Here is a 6,000-nt window from a genome sequence, read left to right as displayed (position 1 = left end):
TTGCCCTTCCTTCAAGTTTTTCTTATGCACTTCCCTGTCCTACCTAGTTTCTTTAATGGATTATAAACTTTTGCTTCATCTCACTATACCTGCACATGCCCATGACCAACCTCATGTTGGTGCCACTGTATGAAATAGTGTTTGACTTGTAAACAAATATGCAAATGGGTTCTTTCCCCTTAAGCATCCTTTGCGCCTCTTCTTTCCACTAATTCATTTTAGGATATTGATCTATCTCTTTTGAGTCCAGAGTTGTAGGGCTTGATCTTCCAAGGCTTTGGGAACATCTTGTGCGTGTGCTCCAGATTCCAAAGTCATGAAGAGACAGCCATTGCTCTGGAATGAACAAGTTGCTTAAGTCAAAATGCCACCTTTTACTCTTTTTTTTTCCCCACATGAGTTATGCCTGAAGTGCATGACTTGATCTTTATTTTTAATACTATGGCCTTGGTACAGGTTGAACTTCAAAAACTATCATTATGTCCTGGTCTTTGTTTTTGCCATCGAGGAGATCAACAGGAGCCCCCAGCTGCTCCCCACCCTGTCTCTGGGTTTCCATGTCTACAATTCCTTCCACAGTGATGTCAGCACCTTGGTGAGCACCCTGAGGTGGTTATCGGGATGGGGTCAGATGATCCCTAATTACACCTGCCAGGCACAGAACAAGAATGTGGCTGTCACTGCAGGAACCACACCAGCATTCTCTGCCCACATTGGGACACTGTTGGAGCTCTACAAAATACCACAGGTATGAGCGTGGTGGAGGGATGGATCTGGAGGGACTGAAGTTTTCCTCCTTGGTGAAATTCTGTGGCCACTCATGTGGAAAAGCAGAAAGTGGTTTTGCATGTCTCCCTAAGGAAAAAACCTACCACAGATAGTTCTTGAAATGGTGGATTCATTATTTTGGTGTGTGAATCTGAGAGAGGGATGAAGTAGCCAGAGGCTAGCATCACTGTCTAAAGCAGACCACAGGAGCTTCTGGAAGTGTGGTTGCCCAAATTCTCTCAAAGGAGTGGAAGCTAGATATTCTGAAATAATCATACCCTAGTTATTTATCAAATAGTTAATAAAATTTTATATGTAAACATGTACTTAAAACCACTTTACACTCTTCAAATTCTTTACAAATAGTCACAAATTTAATCCTAATATAAGTCAATGAATAGGTAACGTTATTATGGGACTTTTTAGAGATATAGAAACTAAGATGGATAGAGGTTATTTAACCTTCTCAAGTGCGTTAAGCTAGTCACATTAGAGTCAGGATTTGAACCCAGGCAGTCTGGCTTCAAAGCCAAGCTTCCCCTCAATCACTTCTACCATCAGATAATATTGCTTCATACTCACAGTGTTAGCACCAAGAATGTAAGTTTAGCTAACTGATCATATGAATTTTGTTGAAATTCTGTTTATTTTTCTTCCAGAGAACTCAATATGGAACACTTTTTCTCTTTTGATTCAGACAACCTATGGAGATTTTGATCCTGTACTGAAAGGTAAGGACTAGTTTTCCGCTCTCTATCAGATAGCTCACAAGGACACATCTCTAGTCTTCAGAATGGTCTCATTGTTGACACATTTTGGCTGGACCTGGGTAGGAATCTTAGTATCAGTTGGTACAAAAGGTGAGCAATTCCTCTGGGAACTTAGAAGAGAGATGACTATGAACGGTGCCTGCCTGTGACTAAGATACCGGTGAGCAAGAGGACGTACACTTCAAAAGATTGGACATGCATAGCCAGAAGCACAGACTCATCAGCCAACGTGTTTATCATTTATGGTGACACAAGTAGATTAATAAATGTGAGCATTGCAGGAAACCATTATTTAACCACTCAGAAGGTGTGGATCACTACACCACAGTGGGATGCTTCTTTTATTCCACGTCACCACTTTTTTGATACCTACCATGGGAGTCTTTCCTTTGCACACCAGAACTTTGACATATCTGGATTTAAACACTCTCTATGGACAGTTAGCCCCTCTAAATACCAAGAAGACTTTTTCTTTACCAAATGATGCCTTGAACATTTCAACTGCTCATTTGCAGGAACTGAATGTGGAAATTTTTGGAGTGTCCATTCAATGCCTCCCTGGAGTCTCTGCCAAAGGAAACATTAAACACGACTCTGTCTGGATCCAGCTACTACATCTATGATGCTGTGGATGTGGTGGCCTGAGCCCTCCATGAAATACTTTTTATAAAAGCAGAACAGGGGTCCATAATGGATGCAGGCCAGCTCATGTTTTTCCCTTAGCAGGTAAAATTCTCCCTTAAATAGGATTCTCATTATTGTTCTTTTAGGATCCGAGAGTTATTTTATTTGGGTATCGAATTGTGATTGTCACATTGTCACAGGTCAGCAGTGACTTGTGCATAATGAATTACTGTTCTTTCTTACAGGTTGCAAGTAAACCTCTAATGATTGTAGGGTCTAATTAGCAACAGTGTCAACTCTTTTAACTAGAAATAATTGATTAAAAACTTTCACTGTGAGAGGTAAGTGTTCAAGAGAAAAAAATGACAATTCATCCCAGGGAATTAAAAAATTCAGGGATTTCCAAAATCTAGTCCTGGCCCTATCCCTTGATATCTTAAATGCTTCTGGGGAAAGGACAATTTATTTGAACTTCCTGCATTTTTCTAGAAAGGCTACTGATAGCTAAATAAATATTTCCCCATTGAAATTTAAAATGACTTTTGGAAGCAAGGAGTTTGATCCCCTTTTTACAGATCAGAACCCCAATACTATGAAATATATTTTAATTCCCCAAGTCCTTATCAATTCTATTTAGATGAATTTGTACATGAACCTAGACTTTTATAAATCCAAAACCTATGAATAATGTGTCATGAAACTCTTGCTTTCAGGTATGAGGAAGTGAATGTCATGTCAGATCTAAATACACACATTTGTTGTGAATATATATTTGTTCATGTATATATACAACCATATATATAGTTATGTATTATACAAATATCAGTTGTACATTTATATAGAAATTATATCAATTAATGCGTGAAGATTCTGTACTAGGAGCTTTCATCTCTTCTCTCTCATTTAATAAAATATTTTGTTCAAAGGTAGGAAGAAGCAGGCTGTCTTTCTTTGTCTCTTCTTGAGCTCGAGGAAACTCCCTAGCACCCCTAAAGCAAACCTCATTGCTCAAGGTGCAGCTCAGGTTTAGCCCCACAGCACTCCCTGGACGTGGAATCTTCAGGAATGGTTTAAAACTCACCATGTGCTCTCTGAGGGCAGACAAGAATGCCTGCTTCCTTAAGCGTGCAGAATAGTAAACACTCCCCAAATTGAACTTATTCAGAGGATGACTAATATAGAGGGGAAAAAATCTAATTGCTGGGCAACTCAGTATCCCCACCAGTTCGAATCTGGGTTTTATGCCTTCAATTTCCATGCTCATTTCATTTCCCAATTATGTCTCCCTTTTAGCTCCACCCATTCCTAAGAAACACCCAATTTAAAAAAAGCACTGGAGCTCACGTGTCACTGGATGAGAAAAGAAACTCTGTGTCACAGCATGTAATTCTGAACTATATGATTTTCCTAAAGGTCTTGGACTTCAGGTGAAAGTAAGGGAGTTTGTTCCCCAGGAACCACGTGGTCAAGGTTTCATCATACATGAGGAGCTGATAGACTGGGCCATGCGATTCAAAAAGGTTGCAGACAAGTCAATCTTGGATTAATCATCTACATCACAAGATAGAGAGCATATATGAAAATAATGGTGAAATCATTTAACTCATAACAAAATTCTCATTTGTTGATATAATTTTTCTTACTGTCCAAGAGATATTGAAAGGACACTTGTAATTAAAGAGATATTCCGGAATTTTGAAATGCTTTATACATTACAGCAGGACAGTGAGGCTACCAATTTAATAGGATGAGCTGATAAAAAATTGATTGAATTCCCATTTAAGCTGAAAAAGTGTCAATCTCACGTGCTTGCAAATTTATTGCTCTGCATGCATTGTGCCCTGAAGATATAACAGATGCTGACGACCTAGACTTTTGATGATTTAAAGATACAATTCAAATTGTCTTTTGCCATACGCTTTTCTTCCAGAAAACAAATTTTATTCTCTTTAATGAAAATCAAAAGAATTGACATTGAGGGGTTTTTTTAATATTTCAATATTTTATTAATTTTCCTTATATTTCCATCTCTTCATCCCAACTTTATACATTCTTGTAGAAAAATTCACCATCAGAAAAAAAGATTCTTTTGGCTCCCAAGGAACTGCATTCTTCCTCTTCTTCAGATTTCCCTTTAGAACTCAGTCTTGTAAGCTATCCCTCAAGATGCTATATTATATCATTCAAGCCTGTCCCTGTGTCTTTGGTGTATAATCTACCTGACATTAAATACATTACTAAATAAATTCAATAATTACAATTTGTACTAATCAAACAATTCTCATATAAATGCATTGTATGAATTAAAATATTATTTTTTATTAAGGTAAAATCTGCTTATAGTTCAAAAAAGTAATCCTGGAATACCATATTCAGAATCACATTTGTTATTGCCAGATGCCCCATTCCATAAAACAAACAAGTGTCCTAGTCATTGAGACGGAAAATTTTTTAAATCAGTACGTATTTTCGTGTTGGGAACTCTTTTCTGCAGATTAACCTTGATTTTATTTTGCTTTCCCTGGGTGCATCAATCATGTCAAATCTTATAGGTGATCTCTAAGATAAGTTTTGAGATAATTTAAACAATATTATCAATTATTCAATATTATTAAATAAAAAAATATTATCCAATTATATAGTATTGTTCAGTATCATCAATAATTCTCTTCTTTCAAACTCCCCACTCTGGGTGTAGGACGTTCTGTCAGCCAGGATTCAGGAACATCCCTCAGGAAGAGAGAGCTACCTGCTGCTTTGTCTGTGTATTGTGCCCAGAGAGAGAAATATGTAATCAGACAAGTATGAACTGGCAAAATTACACAATCACTTTCTCTCACCTCTTCTTTGTCTCCAAATAAAATGTAAAGGATCTGAGAGTAACCAATAGCATCACATTTCTTCATTATTTTCTATTATTTCATTCACTCATTCAATACATTCATTTAGGAAATCAATACATCGTTTCCATGTTGGGAGTTACCTTGATCTGGCTTCCTTATACTCCAATTGTTAGGTTCTGCTGAAGCAGCTCTTCTCAAGGGAATACAACCCTTAAACCACATCATGTGTTAGGCAAACACTTAGAGATTCCGTAGCACCATATACTCATCTTGATCACAGAATAACACACATGGAATTATGATGGAAGTAAGTGTGGGTGTCTTTAGCACATGCCTCCTATTCATGTGTTTACACCCAAGGTGGCGAGCACTATGCCTTACACATAGTAGGTGTGCAAAAACCAGAACTAAAGATTCAATAAATGAATGGACATATTATATTATTATTACTCTAGTAGAAGACATAAACAATGAACTGAGCATGCAAACTTGATAAGATAAAGGCTCTGCTTTCCAAGAAATCATAGTGAGGTACATGTGAAAAAGAATAGCAGGGCAATTTGAAAAGTGCCAAAATAAAGGTAGTTAGAGGTTAGCAGAGTCAACAAGAGTAGATAGTGTTACTTGGATAAATCAGATAATTCTTCATGGAAAGCTTATGTTTGAGTTGAGCTTTTAAAAATATGGGGGGATTTTTCAGTTAAAGATGAAGAGGGCCTCTTGGCAACAGATGTTTGAGCAACAAAAGTTATGCAAGATTAAGAAGTTCTGGAGACCTACCATCCAACATGGGCCGATAGTTCACAATACTGTACTGTAGACTTAAAAATTTACTAGGAGGGTAGATTTATGTTAAGTATTCCTACCTCAAAAGAAAAAAAGTATTTTAAAAAAGGAAGTTAAATAAAAAAATTAAAGAGGACAGGAGGAAACATTTGGGGGTGATGAATAGGTTAAGGACTTGAGTAGTGATGGTTTCACAGGTGTATATTATC

General features: G+C 37.2%; 1 long non-coding RNA gene across 1 annotated transcript; it reads left to right on the top strand.

Moving 5' to 3' along the window:
* The first annotated feature begins 396 nt into the window (after nucleotides 1-396).
* Nucleotides 397-2,118, top strand: LOC131402617 (uncharacterized). Its single transcript, XR_009218819.1, has 3 exons — nucleotides 397-748; nucleotides 1,428-1,499; nucleotides 2,054-2,118. It is a non-coding gene; the product is annotated as an uncharacterized LOC131402617 (long non-coding RNA).
* Nucleotides 2,119-6,000: the final 3,882 nt, after the last annotated feature.

Source organism: Diceros bicornis, unplaced genomic scaffold (genome assembly GCF_020826845.1).
Source record: "Diceros bicornis minor isolate mBicDic1 unplaced genomic scaffold, mDicBic1.mat.cur scaffold_184_ctg1_multi, whole genome shotgun sequence".
Taxonomy (NCBI): domain Eukaryota; kingdom Metazoa; phylum Chordata; class Mammalia; order Perissodactyla; family Rhinocerotidae; genus Diceros; species Diceros bicornis.
Note: the sequence above shows the minus strand (reverse complement) of the source record. Positions and strands in the feature narration are given on the sequence as shown.